The sequence below is a fragment of the Ambystoma mexicanum genome, chromosome 6q, assembly GCF_040938575.1.
Source record: "Ambystoma mexicanum isolate Mex_15411 chromosome 6q, UKY_AmexF1_1, whole genome shotgun sequence".
NCBI lineage: Eukaryota > Metazoa > Chordata > Amphibia > Caudata > Ambystomatidae > Ambystoma > Ambystoma mexicanum.
This window is the reverse complement of record NC_090937.1, coordinates 853524127-853540392: the sequence shown is the minus strand read 5'-3', so window position 1 is coordinate 853540392 and position 16266 is coordinate 853524127.

The window sequence follows — 16266 nt, the reverse complement described above, 5'->3', positions numbered from 1 at the left end:
CTGAAAGAGGGCCAGGGCAACCCCCGCGCCCCCACCCACACACCGCCATCAGACCCCCAGGTGCTATGTGCGAGCTCTTGCCCAATGGAGTCGTCTTCTCCGACTGGCTGTAAAACGCTGGCCGCTGGGGGGGCAATACGTGAGCCATTAAAGCAGCTCCGCGGCTTTTGTGCCGCTAATGTCCTGGGGGGTGGGTGGGCTGCGGCATCCTGCCCAGAATGTGCCATCTCCTGCCACCTGCAATAATGTTAGACACCACCTTCCAGTGGGCAGGATGTCCTCCAAATAATACAAAACAAACACGCGTGCATATAGTAGACATTTTGGAGTCCATGTTTTTCCTTTTTAAATAGGAGCACAACATGTATATATATTTTGACACTCTATCAGCACTTGCCATGTTTAGGCCACAGTTGAGGCAGTGCGGCCTTGAAAGATGGGCAGCACGGAGGACTGAGCTATTTTCAGGAGTGTGGTGGTAAGTGGTATCGGTAAAACATGGGGGTGGGGTAGATTTCTAAAACATGTAGCTTTGCCAGTGTGAGTTGCATGTGCGCCTCGCACTCCGTTTGATTGTGGGGACAGCTTGATTCTTAAGGTGTCTTGCTGCGTGGGCATATATGCCCGCGCGGCCAGCCTCCTTATCCTTATATTAGGGATGGAGATGGGCGCCTCACTAATGTATTCTCTTGTTGTGGTCACCCAGGTGGGCGCAGGAGGTCCGTGACCGGCCCTCCCCTGACACCATGAGCCCAATCACATTTACAATGATTGGCCTTAACAAGGCGTGTCACTATATGTCTTTTATTTTCCGTTCGGAGGGAGAAATGAATAGAAACGCTCATGCCAAGCATGAACGTTCCTATTCTTAGCAGGTTACTCGTGTCAGTGGTCTGTACAGATCCCAGAATCAGGGTCGCTGCAAACATTACTACAGCTGGCAGGGGATGGCACATTCTGGGCAAGATGCCGCTGACCACCCTCCCCGAACATGACATTAGCGGTATAAAAGCCGAGGACCTGCTGTAATGGCTCACTTTCTCGCCCCCAGTAGCCGGCACTTTACACAGCGGCGGCTGCCCCCCCCGCCTGATTAACAGGCAGGCGGCACAGTCCGCCGTGTGCTTTATTTGCACAGGGGACTGCTCTGCCTGCCTCTGAGCCGTGGCGTATCCCCGCTATAGGATATCGGTAGCGGGCACCACGGTGCAGTATAACTACTGGTTCTGGGCAACGGGGCATGGATTGCACCTTTCCATGAAGAAACTATGAAACAAAAATATAGGGCAACCCCCTAGCGGTGTTTGGCCGCTCCCCTAGTATTACACACTACAGCATCATTACGTCACACCTCTCAAAAGCTGCACAGATCAATGGCATGACGTGATCACGACGATGAGATGCTCTTGTGTATGTTTCAGAGGCAGAACGCGTGGCCAATCCATTTGGGACCAGCTGCCCCTCATCAGGACGTAACCACCTCACTGTGGGAACTGCATGGGGGACATACAAAGTAGTTCAATGGTTCAATAACTCATATTGACCACAGTCAATACTTTCTATGTGCCTCATGCAGTGAGTATCCCATGTTACCCAACTCATAGTTATGTGTAATGTTGAAAGTAGGAGGTACACACAATGCACATTTCTACTGCTCCAACCATGCTCTTAAAAGAGGTCCTAAAATGCCACCCCAACCGCAGCCACCGCATGCAAAGGATCGTAAGGATGGTTTTTGCCATGAGTCACTTTTGCTGCAAAGGGCACATTTAATGAGTTCTTTGACCTTTTAACATTTTTAACAGTGAGAGTCACTGCCGACAGCAAATTCATATTAGCTGCAGCCTCGTGTTTTGAGCAGTTCTTTCTACTGTGTGGTGTTCGTGCTGCCTTTATGAAAAAAACGCGTTTCTCACCATAAACTCTTTTTATGGCAATTAAGGGACGCTGCTTTTGATGTCACAGACTGCGAGCGCGCTGCTTTCCACGAGCCAGTCTGGGCTTGTGTTTATCACGAATTGGCAGGCATTTCTGCATTCCATGTCCTGTGCACGCCATGAGCTACTGCTTGGGCATACCACGGATTAGAGCGAATTTGTGCACGCCCTGCCCTAATCAGGTGGTGTGCACGTAATGAATGGCCAAGGACTTTTGGATGTAATACAAAAGCCAAACAGTGTGCATGCGGAGTTAGCCAGCCCTTATGCATGCAGTGAATTATTCAAAATTCAGCAAGACAGGAATGACCTAATATGACGCATGCGGGGAATTTGTCAGTACTTGTTAGTCCCATGAATTACTCAGGAATTGTGCAAACAATACAGACATAGTAAGCTATGTTTACATAACGTAGCCAGCACCTTTGCACGCCCTCGTTTAAACATTAGCAAGGCCTAGTAGTGTGAGTTATCCAAGACAAGTGATTAGATATCGTGGCTTCTGCATTGAATAAATTAGGCATTACATGTGTATACAGTTTGTAACGGTTTTATAACACAGCACACTCCTTCACCAGACAATGAGCGTGGCGCATGATGAAAACGCTTTTTATCTTTTATAAACCACAGGTTCTTTTATTTGAGTAGGCCCCAACCCGTCTCGCACCCACCTTCACTAACACCCTGTGTCACAGTAGACAAGGAACCAGGCCGGTGTGTGTATCAATATGCAATTTATTGATTTTATGGGTCAATGAAAAATAAATAAAATCAAGCTGGGCAGCAGCCACCAATGTTGTGGCAATACAATATGCAAAGATTCCCACAGCACAATTAGTTCAAACTCGTAACACAATTGACAGAAACCTTTAATAGGAAACAGAAGAAAATCGTTTTGACAGCAACAGATAGCATTCAAGTTAAGTACTCCCCCTGCAACATGTGGGGTACATTGACCCACTTAGCAGAATTCCCATCCATGATCAAAACTGCGTTTTGCAGCTACAGAATGATGGCTGCACCATCTTGCCAAACAACTATTGGGCAAGTTAGAACAGAGAGCACACTGAGAAAGGCGGCCAGTATGTGTTCTTGTCTGCACCAAAAGAAGTGAATTGAAAAGCAGTGCTGCTCTGCTGCATGCAAACATTTCCCATTGAAAAGGGAGTATTTTACATTGAAAAGGATGCTGCCCTGACGCTATGTTCATATATTCGAAAATCCAAGGTGGGAGCCCCTATTTCAGACACCTAGGGGTAGAACTATTATATATTAAACAGAAATTATGTCCAGTGGATTCAAGGAGATAACTAGGAGAAGAGACTATAACTGCAATCCTAGTCAAACATTTTATTTTTATTGTTATTTAATAAAAAAATACAAAAATATTTTGTTAAAACATTATTAAATATTCTCTTTCATTCATTCATACTCAATTCATACCACACACTTCTATCATTCTAAGTCAATTCATCAATGGAAGCCAATTTTTTTATATAAACAAAAAGCTTCTATTCCTGCTCTTTTAATTTCCAATTTTCTTACTGATGGTGGTGTAACCACTAATACTATTAGCCCACATTACAAACTTCATCAACTATGGGTTTCCCAAATTTTTAACATCAATTTTACATAGGACTTCCAACATGTAATAGTTTCAACTAAACAACATCTAGTCAAGTTCCTTCAGATGTTTGTCTGCGTCTTGTTCAGGATATGTGAACATTAAGCACATTTCTAACTTTTCAAATCTCTAAAAACAAACAAAACATTCTATTAACATTATATATACATATTTTCAACATCACATTGCTTTTATCAATGAGTCCCTGCCATGCACATCCATATCCAGATTGTGCTCTAGCAGAAGAAAGCATTATCCCTGCATGATAGGCTGTGTCAGGCTAGAACCTGGAAATTAACAGAAGCTTTACTTTCAGCCGCACAGGAAAACGCTTGTCTTTTGGGTTACACAATGTCAACAATCAATGCTTCAAAGAAACCCTAGCTCTATGGGCATATGTCAATTTCAGTGGAACTATGTCTTGAACAAATTGCTGTATAAAAGAAACTGGCTGGGGCTGCAGGACAATGTGGGAATTCGGGTGGAAAATAAAAACCGAATTTGAAAGAGAAATTCCAGCAGCATTCACCATGTGTCAAAATGGGCTTTTGCAAACCAAAAAAACGGCTGTTTTAAAAGTACAATGTTGAATAAAAACATGTCCTTGTCTAGTAATGTAAAGGCGGTTTTGCTGGGAAACATATATGGGATGTTTTTAGTCAACATGCTGTCTTCTGATTCAAAACAAAGTAAAATAAAATAAAGAAATAATGGCAGTGGCTACACTGGGTTAAATCAGCCCAAACAGGTTTTCTGTCATATCTCAAGGGACATTTGGCTGACAACAGGAGTGGCCTAACCCCCGAAAGAAGGAGCTACAATAGATTCTGGGACACATGCACGCTAATTGCTACCTTTGAAAACTTTGAATGGACTAAAAGCCCTAAACATCCCATGCCTATCAGACTTTTGTCTGGGCAGAGGCCTCTTACAATAGAGATTCTGGGAAACATGCATGTGAAATAGGAAATCACACCTCCTAGCAACTTTTACTGGGAGCTTCAAAGCCAACTCAAGAGCAGCCTTGTAAGCTATGCCCTTATTTGGGAGGCAATGCTGACTATTTGTTTCAAAAGACTATTTTGTTTTATTTTATTAATAAACTTCTAAGACTTTTATCTCTGCAACAGGACTTCACAGGAATGTAAAAAGTTAACAGTTTAAATGTAATTTTTGTGGCTTTTAAACAAGATGGGGTAGCCTTCACTGCCATATTGGGTTCATAAATGGCAGATAATTGGATATTCTGAGGAAAGGGTACATGATGCCACTTTGAAATTTACATTCCTTGTGATGATCTATGCACATGTATAAAGTTATAGAATTTTAGGTGAAATATTTATCACTGAAAATGATGAAAAAATATTAGATGGACGAAACAAAGTCTTACAAACTAGAGAGCTGGACTGTTATGCTCTGCGTGAAAAATGTAATCTGCCTAGGTAATTTGTAAAAATGCCATAATTGCGTAAATGTGTGATATATGTGAAGAAGGATTTTAGCTAAACTAACTGTGGGATGATCCTTTGCATTGTAAAGCCTACCTCACAAAGCCAATGTCATGTCCCTAAAAATCCAACCAGCTGACAGCAAGGCAGTAACAATCGCCCCTGACCAATCCAGTTGTTTAGAGGTGTGCCCAGCTAAGCCTGCCCCACCATATAATCCTATGATGTCACCATGCCTTATAAATAATGAATGCTGAAAGCTGTGGAAAACCTGTGGTACCCTTTTGGGGAGCATCCTTTGACCAGACCAGCTTTTTGCCCACTAACTGCATGCCTGCTGTACCCCTGCCATCCAGCTGTACCTTTGCCATCCAGTGACCAGAACCCAGTTGACTGTCCCAAACTCAAGCGTAGACTGTGAGTATTTCCCCATCCCATAGCACCACATAACATACCCCATCTTGATATTTTGTCTTTGTTCTACTCTCTAAGTAATCCTATCCATGCCTTGGTAATTTGTTCAACTGTCAGAATTCTTTGTGAATCCTGTCCTTGATTCCTAGTGCTAGCGCCATTCTTTCATTCACCCTATCTTGTAACTCCTTAGTAATATTTTCAATAATTTAATTCATTGCCACATAAAGAGAAACGCAACGTGGAGCGGGTTAATCCGGCTGCTTAACCTGTTTCATGGGCAGCGCTATCTTCTTGATAATCTAGTATAATTAAACTCTGTCTTTTTCTTTCCAAACCAATTTTCTCTCTTTAACGGCTTTATTTTTCCAAAACTGATCCTCCTTTTATATTGCAAATCTCGTCCAATCCTTCAGCTAGAGACTTCATTTCACTTCTATACTGTCCCTGTGATGTGCATCTATTCCCCGGCCCAAAAACCATATTCCGATTCGAGTATTTCACCCATTTTTCATAGAAACCTTTTTTGACATTTAAAACTGCAAATGAGTAAAATGAATCTTTCCAACGTGCGATTCGGCTGCATTGTGGTTTTGCTTTCCACTTGCTTGTAGAACTGTATGCCTTTTGTTGATCCCTTGCCTTGTGGTTGCTAGTGTTTATACCTTCCTGCTATTGTGAGAATTCATATTTTCTTCATTGATTTAACTGTACATTAATTATTTGTCAAATTCTGAGTGTCATTTCATGCCATTGCAAAGGGCTCTAAAATCAGTTTTGCCTCTTATTTTGTGAGGGAATGTCGGATTTTGATTCTGTTTGCTGCCTCATATCCCCGACTACCTGCTGCCTCTTTCTATCTATTGCGGGTTGATGGAACATTGCAGGGGGGAACCTTAACTTGGTTGCTATCTATCCTAATTGAAAAAGTGCTCCTATTCATTTGTGCTTTGGATTTGTTCTGGTAGAAGGTTAACCAAGTGTATTTCAGTGATTTTCATTGTAATTATCACCCCATTGCTGATTGCTGCCCAGTATTAACATTTGTTTGATTTCTTTGCATTTTAAAATCAATAAATATTGCATTTCCACTAACCGGCCTGGTTCATAGTGCATTGTGACCCAGGGTTTTTGTAAAAGGGGGTGTGAGACGGGTTGTGTGCCATCTCAAATTGATTTTTGCAGAAAATAAAGAGAAAGCATTCCAATTGTGCGCTACATCCAAGGCTAAGGGCAAAGGTCCTGGTCCGGTTTGTGTCGCCTGATTGAAATCATTAACAAAATCCCACCCCAAACGTATGCTAACTAAATTCTTTTTTGATGGAAGGCAGTGGCAAGTTGTCAGGATGAAGAGGGGAAAAATCAGATTTAGAATTCTGCCCACCACCCCAAGATGGGAGAACAGAAAAGAAAATGAAAACCTGATTTATGAGCAAAACGGCAAAATCGGATGTTTCTCGCACAGCAGCTTACAAACGCGGTGGGATAGCTAGGACAGAAATGTGTGTTGCTATACTGGAGAGGTAAGGAAGCTTACAGACTACTAAGCAGGGCACTAAAGCAACATGCACACTAGGTAAGAAAGTCGATTTTGGGAAAAAAAACAAATGCACAAGAAAACAAACGCGGCAGAATGGAAATTCGTTTCTACACAGGACTTGGGATGACAAACAGCCATGGGAAGGGCTTAGCTGTCAAAAAATCAGAAATTGGTTTTCAGGACAAGGAACAGAGGCACATAACAGATAAGATTATGACAGAAATGGTTACTCTCAATGGGACTACGATTTGGGTTTTTTCTATGGGACGGATGCAAATTTAAATTTGTAGAAATGTATAATACACGTCAAATTAATTTTTTGGGATACAAAGACTAATTCTGTTGAGGCTACATTTTTATTGGCTATAATTATTAAAGAAAGGCACATGATTTGAGGTGTTTACTTTCGAATTTCAACCAACTCACCATGAATCTCTTTATAGGGTTATTCATTGATTTACTTGAAAACAATGCTAAGGATTTATACTGATTATTGGAGGACTTATAAAAGGAAAGTACTAACATACACGGGCTAATACAGATTTGTCTATGGAACAGTGAATGGATTATTCTGGCAATTTGGGACTTGAGTGGGATTTTTTTCAATGGGATGCAAGGGTCAAAAGAGCGGTATATGCAGTTTGGGGACAGGGTTATGTGCTACTTACAATGTAAGCTTGAGTTTTGGATTCTAGTTACTCTGGTCAGCTAGCCCAAGGGATCTGGTCACTCTGGACATCAAGGCCAAGGGATCTAGTCACTGGGCTCTCCTGGATGGGATTGTGGACAGCTAGGCAAGGTCTGGTCACTGCATTCTCTTGGATGGGGTCAACTACCTCCTCTCCTTTCTCCCTGGATTCTTGGGTGTGCCTGGATCTGGATGGATGGACGGATCTGCCTGGATGGATGTCTGGATCTCGTTTTGTGTTAAAGCCAAAATGACATAATCTCATTTACAATCTGGGGGAAGTACTCTGGAATTACTCCTACCCCGGGATAGGACAGCCCACCAGTCATCTCTCCTCCCCCTGGACCGATTGGTTCAGGGGAAATGTCACCATTTGCGTGTTTGCATTCATTACCTTTCTTTGGGCCTCATTACATGGTAGGCGTTAAGGGAAAAACGATGCTGGTAAAGGATTACCGGCATCTAACCGCACCTTCCAATTATGACCCGCCTACCCGCTATTACCGGCACCGCTAAGTACGATGCCTCTAATTGCACCATGGTCGTGGGCGCGCGACCCTTCATGGCGGCAATAGCGGCATGGCGGAAATAGGAGTCCATAACAAGACATGCGAAAATGCAAATAGCAGCATGGCGCAGTCCCAAAAAAAGCTCATACCGGCATGTCGGAAATAGCGGCATCGCGAACCACCCGTAAAGGGCCATGTGCAGTGTTCCCAACGGCCACAGGTGCCCATAATCAGCACAGGTGGAGGCAATGGAGACTGGGCCAGCACAAAAGGAGCACACCACACCCCTTCCCAAACCCATTCACACACCAACATTATTCCAATACTAGCAGCATTACATGGCCTGGAGGACATGATTGCATTGCAACAGCAACAATAACAGGCAGCACAGAGGAGACGCAGGAGGAGGAGGAGGGCGAGACAGGCACCGCAAGCCCCACCAGTTCATCTAGTTGTACCACAGAGGCAGCCATGAATCCCCAGGATCAGAGCCAGTCCATTCAACCTAACCCCTGAGCAGATACACACCCTGTACCGTCTGGACAGGGGTACCATCACCACCATTGTGGACATGGTACACAACGATATAGTCAGGCTCATAGACATCCGTACTGTCACCCCCCCCTCTACTGAAGGTGGTAACTGTGCTCCACTTCCTGGCCACAGGCACCTATCACAACCAGTATTTTCACGCACGCTAAACCAGGTGCTCGATGCACTCCTGAAGCACATAAGTGAACACATTTCCCTGCCACGGACTGGCCAGGACATCTCTTACACCAAGGTTGGCTTCCATTCACTGGCAGGCATCCCAAGTTGCATCGGGGCCATCAACTGTACCCATGTGGAATTGGTTTTTCCACATGCCAATGAGGCAGTGTACCGAAACAGAAAGCAATAAAACTCCATCAATGTCCAAATGGTATCTGACTCCAACAAGATCATCACACATTGTTGTGCCCGCTATCCCAGATCAACCCATGATTCAATGGTCCTGCGGAACTGAACAATACCACGCTATATGGAGCGACATGCTGGACAACGTTCGTGGCTACTTGGCGAGTAGCATGGCAAGCACATGGCATTGTGATGTGGGCAGTAGATTCGGGGGGGAGAGAAGCATACTCCAACCGGGTGTGATTGGGGGGAGAGAAGCATACTCCAAACGGGTGTGATTTGGGGGGGGGAGAAGCATACTCCAACCAGGTGTGATTGGGGGGGGAGAAGCATACTCCAACCGGGTGTGATTGGGCGGGGAGAAGCATACTCCAACCGGGTGTGATTGGGGGGGGAGAGAAGCATACTCCAACCGGGCGTGATTGGGGGGGAGAGAAGCATACTCCAACCGGGTGTGATGGGGGAGAGAAGCATACTCCAACCGGGTGTGATTGGAGGGGGGGGGAGAAGCATACTCCAACCGGGTGTCATTAGTTGTCATGGTCAACTATGCCCATACATTATCACACCACTGTCCCCCGAGGCAGCCCACACTGGACATGACACATGGAAACCACATGCAAGCAGTAAACTGCACAACAATGAAATAAACCCATTAACCCAATCATGCCATATCCATCAACATGCACATTGCACATCAGACCATAATCCCTATAACACAGCTACATGCAGCAAATATGGACAATGGAAACGTACGCTGAACAGCATCTCAACGGAAATGCAACCTTGACTGCATACAAAGGGATCACCTCTATCCATCATACTGATGCACACCCGTACACCACTACAGAAGTGCCGCATGACAGCATGGGGGCATCAACTTCGGAATGGCAGTTCACTAGCAGTGTGGTTCAAACGGTGCCTGGATCAAAATACACACGAGTGGACCTCACCCAGTACATGGCATCAACTGCCGTAGGCATGCACAGTGCATGTCCACTTGCAAGGTCTACATCACCTTCCCACATTGCAGTTACTTTGATTACCTCCATGCATGCAGGGAGTTGTGGATGTCATTACCAATGCAAAGTTGATTTGTGTGATATGTACAGGTTCCACTTGATGTAAACACTTACACATACCCATTATTTCACCCATGCAGGTGATGCTGGCTATCCCCTGAAGAGGTGGCTCCTTACCCCTGTACGGAACCCATAGAACAGGCACGAAGAGGAATACAATCGTGCACATACCCGTACCCGCGTGGTAATTGAGCAGACATTTGGCCTTTTGAAGACACGTTTCCAGTGCCCCAGCAGGTCGGGTGGGGCACTCCTGTACGGGCATGAGAAGGTGGCCAAGATCACCATGGCATGTGTCATGCTGCACAATATGTGTATCAGACGGAATGTACCACTGCCCCCTGACATTGAACTTCAACCACCTGCTGAGGATGATGATGGGGATGAGGAGGGAGGAGATGGGACTGCAGGTCATGCAGGTGGCGATGCCCAGGAGGGACGTGCTGTGCGCCAGCATCTGATAGACTAATATTTCTAATACACATGGATGAATAGTGTTCAATGGATGTGGGTATTTGGGCACTGGGTTTGTGGTGAAATGTACACTGTGCCCTGTCCACCAGTAAAGCACACATACACAATGAAATTGTCCACTCCTGTGATTTGTCACGTCACCAGTGTGTATTAAGTATTGTAAGTAAAAGAAGTGCATGGACCCAACTACACAAACACCCTTTCCCCTCTCCCCCACAACTCTCCCAAAAACCCTTCCCCCCTCCCCCACAACACTCCCAAAAACCCTTTCTTCCTACCACCACAACACTCCCAAAAACCCTTTCCCCCCTCCCCCCAAAACACTCCCAAAAACACTTTCCCCCCTCTCCCCACAACACTCCCAAACATGGCTTGTACATCAGTGCTGCATAGCTGTACATGTGTCAGCAACATCTGGCTGGCACTAGTTCCCATCCCCTCTGTCACCATTGGGGGGTTTAGAGGTTGTGCGCCGCATAGCCCGCAAGGACCTGCGCCAGGGGCTGGTCTGCCTTGAGGTGGCAGAGGAGGAGGTGCACGGTTGGTCCGGTGCCGGTGGGGGGTTCTGCCTTCTGCCTGTCCATCGCGTCTGCTATGTGTGTGAGGACCTGCCTCACAAGTGACATTTCCTCACATAGCCGGTTGGTGCTGGCTGCTATGGCTTGTCTGATGTCCCTTGCATGCTCCCTGCACTCCTCCCTCGCAAGTGCAGCCTCACCCACATGCTGGCCAACCAGCACAGTGATGTCCTCCTGCCGCTGTCTGATGATGGACATGTCATGGCCTCTGTGTCCGCGTTGTGCAGTGGGTGATGCACCTTGTTGTATTTGTCCAGCATCAGGTGATGACACCGGTGGACTCCAGCACCCTGCCACAATTTCATCCCCAGACTGGCCATGGCTGCTGGAATGTGATGTGGGGCATGGGCTCGCTTGTTTTGACTGCTGGAGGATGGGTGTATGTTGTTGAATGGGCGAGTTACAAGTGTCCTCCACATCGGACATGGGTGCCGTGGCAGCTGCCTCGCCGATGGAGCTATTGGCAGCGGACAGTGTCTCTTCTGCGGGTGGATCGTGCGTGGGGGGGATTGCTGGAGTGGGTGCTGCAATTGGTTCAGGTGGACTTTCACATCTTGGTGACATGGGTGGCTTTGTGGGTTTGGCCCTCTGCGGGAGTGCACTCTTTCCAGTGGCCCTCGACGTGCTGGCCATGTTGCCTGATTCCATTCCTCTGGCCTGTTTCTTAGGGGGTGAGGCCTGTGTCGCAGTGTCCTGCTCATCGCTGTCAGTTTGAGAGCCTGTGGGGGACAAAGAGAGGGATGGCATTGATGATTGGTCAACGTGCTTCATGCAGATGTTGTTGTTTCTGCTGTTCTATGCATTCGGACGTCATGTTTGGCCATACAGATCGTTAGACAGTTGGATGGGTCATTCATGCATGAGTCTGGGTGACACATGTCTGTGGTGCTGCATGCATGTGTTTGTGTCGGGATGTGGACCGGATATGGGCAGGGTTGTGTGCATGTATGTTTGATGGCCCCATCCATGAGATGATTTCAGGGTCACATTTAGGGGATTACCTCATGTTTCACAGTGCTGTGTTTTGTGTGGACACTCACCGCCATCTGACGATGTCAGCACACCGCGCTCCATTTCGCCTACTCCCTCGATTGATTCGACCCCAATGGTGCTTGCACAGGTCTCCTCCCACTCCTGCAGTTTTATTGGGGATCCTCCACCGCCTCCTGTGCCCATGGCCAGGCTCCGGTTGGCAGCCAGGATGCTGCGTACACGGAGGCGTTAGATCATCCCACTGCTTCCGGACATCCTTCACAGTGCAGGGGGTGGAGCCCACCGCACTGACTTTACGGGCCACCTCTGCCCAGATATCCTTCTTCTTGATTAGGGTGGGGCGCCGCATGTCATTGGCAAACACCACCCCTGCGTTGGCAGCAAGCGTGTCAGTTAGCATTGTGAGCTCTTCATTTGAAAAGCGCTCCTTGCGCTGCCGCTCAGCTCCTTTTTTATGGCCTTGGGCATTCTCAGTGGGTCTGTGGATGATTTTGGAAGGCACTGGTGTGGCTGCAGGTCCTGGGGGCAGAGGATGGCAATGGATTGTGTTTTTAAAGATGGCCACCGTCCTCTTTCCCGTTCCTGTGCGATGACGCTACTTCCGGTTCTGCTTATTTACCGTCACCGCTATTAGCGGTCACCGCTAATGCCGTGTTGTGGGAGGGCGGAAGTGGTATCAGCGCTTTCCTCAGTGCCGCTAAGGGACTTTAAAGGGCCTTTTGCGGCATGGTGGTAGGGTCCTTACCGGCATGGCGCTAAGCTCGTGCCCGCATACTCGTAATGTCACGCAATTAGCGACCTGCTTCCTACATGGACACGTTATTAGTGCCATGCCGGTAAGGGGCGTAATTTACCGCCTACCGTGTAATGAGGCCCTTTCTCTCTTAAGTCTACTTTTTAACAAAAATGAGTTATAGATCAAAACTTCAAAAGTATACTTGCCACTGCCATAAGAATTAGATATGCGGATTCAATAGTTCACAGGGAATTGGACAATCCAGTTGCTGGCTCTATGCAAGGTCGCATCGCCCTTTGGCACATTTTTGCCCTTTTTATGAAATGCATAATATTCAAAATTCTGCCAATGACTACACAGGTTCACAATTACATCTTGCATCTTTCCACTTAGTTTCATATCTGTCCCATTTATAATTCTACCAGAAATGCATCTTTCATGGGCATTTCAGTTCACCAGGTGCAAGCAACATGTATTTGGTCTCTTTACATTCAACTAAAAATCACATGGAAAACTAGCATAATACAAAATTACTACTTATTCAGGGTGCTGGGAAACATTTCTCAAAATAAAAATACAGAAGTCCTTTAATGTCAATGGGGAGGTTTTGTCACATGTGTGGGCGGTGCTGCAGACACCCACAGGAAACTGTCTCTGCCGGGCTCGGCTTGCAACAAAGGACTTTTATGATGCCCTTTGAAGTTTTACAGTTCCTCCTTCAGAGTGGGTGCTGGAGGAAATCGCACCTCGCGGTCACACACAGACCTTACTGACTTACTTTGTTCCTTCTTCCAGGACTGCCTGCTAGTCTAGCAGGGCAGTGAATCCTCACACTCTCGGCCACCTCACATGCCATTGTGGGCTGGTTCACTTATGGATGCGACTTTTCCGTGGGAGGCAAGGCCTACCATTGAGTTCTGTGCCTGGGCCAAAAACCCAGTTTTATGGTTTCTGAGTCTTTTCCAAGGCAACCAAATCTTGGGGACAAATATAATGTACATTGTGTAGCCAATTCCTCACCCACATATTCAATGATATCTTTGTGCAAGCAAAAAGCTGTCATTTGACATTGACTTTCAAACATTTTCCTTATTTTCCAAAAACCTGATACCCATGTGTGCAGGCCCTTCATGTCAAATGAGGTTCTGCAGACCACAGGATTGTTTTTCAATTAGTCATTGGGGAGGTTTTGAATGTAGTGTTGGTTCATGAACACAGAACGATAATGTACAGTTTCTTTGATTTTGACACAGAAAGGAGAAAAAGCACGCAATTTCTTTCATTAGCAGACATTTGTGCGCGAGAGTTCACATCAAAGGGAAACAAAAGCCGTTTTGGGTGAAATGCATAACTCTTTGCCCCTCATGTGTTTTATCAGTCAGACAATGCAGTTCTTGGGATGTATTGCCTAACATTTTGTCATTCATATGGAATAAGCATGCAGGGCTGTGTTTTAATGGACTACATAACTTTGTGGTGTTTTAGATGAAAGAAAGAACAAATGGAGGGTCGTATTGAGTGCCGTACGCAACTTTAGTATTCAGATGTCAGAAAAGCATATGTAGTGCCATTCTGAATGCAGGTCATTTTCTTATGATTCAACTGAAAGTAAAGCAAATGCAGAGCTGTTCTTTGGGTGGCAGTGTTCAATTCTTGCGACACATATACCAGGAAGACAAAAGCACATCCGTTTTTGTGGCACTGTTTAAATGCGGTTTTTGGTTGAAGGGGATTTCTGCTTAGGGCCTTAAATGCACCCCACAAGTTAATTAACCAGGACTTGAGTATAGCAGACCAAGCCTGAAGATCTCATTAATAGGTGGTGTGGTGAATCTGAGGATGTTGTCCTTTCTCCCCTAGAGGGAGGCCTTTGCCATGGGGCCAGGGCGGTGTGTCCACAGTACAATAGTCCCCCTAGGGGTGGTGCACTGAGGGAGGATCATATGGGGAAGGAATTCCTCTGAGAGTAGGAACGACCATTGTCAGATAATGCAGTATGACCCTGCTTCAATACACTGAATCCTGCATTCTTCTGCTCCCTCTTTTAAGAGGCAGGCCCACCAATTCCAGTGGAGTGAAGATCTAAACGTGTGCTATTTTTCAGCCCTATTAAAAGGGGAACTACAGGCATCATACCAAACCCTAACCCACAAGGTACAACGACTTTTACATCGTGTTGGGCAGACGGAACATTTCTACCTAAAGAAATTAGGGAAATCAAGCTGAACACAACCTACAGTCCCTTGTAGAAGTAGGGGCACATGTTCAGAATACTGTGTCCCTCTGGTTAGGGAAGAAAACCCTTCCAGAGGTCATGTAAGCCCTCTTGCTAGAACAGATAATCAATGGTTTGTCACACTCCCTGCAGAGAGCAGTCTTGCAAATAAATAATCATTTTCTGAAGCAGTTGACACTGCCCAAACCTATGCCGAAGCCGCTAAACATTTAAGAACATTACATAGGAGTGATGATGGAAAGAGGGGAAAAAACAAATACCCAAGTGGTGCCCGGTAAAGATTAAAGGAAAAATGATAGAGAAACCCTTATTGGAAAATATAAGAAAACTGAGAGAGGAACTCCGGGAGAAGTAAGGCAGAAAAAAGAACAAAAACCATTCCCGATAAGAGATAAACTCCGACCTACATCTTTAGAAAAAAAAATTACTCCAACAATAACCTGTTTTTCATTCAGAGAAAGAGGCCTTATGGCTAGGGTTTCTCCCAAAAATCTGAGGGAGGAACCTATAGAAATTGGCTGGATGACAGGTGATAGATATAAATTTCGTCCTGATAATGAAAATGAAATTCAAACCATTAATAATTTTCTTTGTATCCCAGACACATACAAAACGAATGAACCTGACTGGATAAATGGCCACCCGCTTACATGTTAGTCGACTCTGGGAGCAAAGAAATCTCCATTTGATCTGGCCTTCTACAACCTGAAGTCATGGAACGGGGGACGTCAATTAAGGTGACCTGTGCTCATGGTGACTAAGAAATATACTGGAGAACTCCAGTCTTAAATGCTATACAAGATAAACAGTTCCTCATGAACTCGGCCATCAGACCCGGTCTTCTGGAAGAAGTTATTATTGGAACAGATTTACCCAATTTCAGTCAAAGTATAGCTGACCTCAACCCCCTGCCAGAAAATATTCTTATATATATTCCTGGGAGGAAATAGAAACAGTTGTTTACCTAGAACATAGAGTATGTAGCTCCTCCCCTGCAGCCTCTGTTCAGATTCTAACCAGATGTCATGCTGGAAGGAGTCCTCATGTTGGTTATTTCCAGAGAAATCTCAACAACTACATCTTCTACTTCAATCCTGGAAAAATACATCC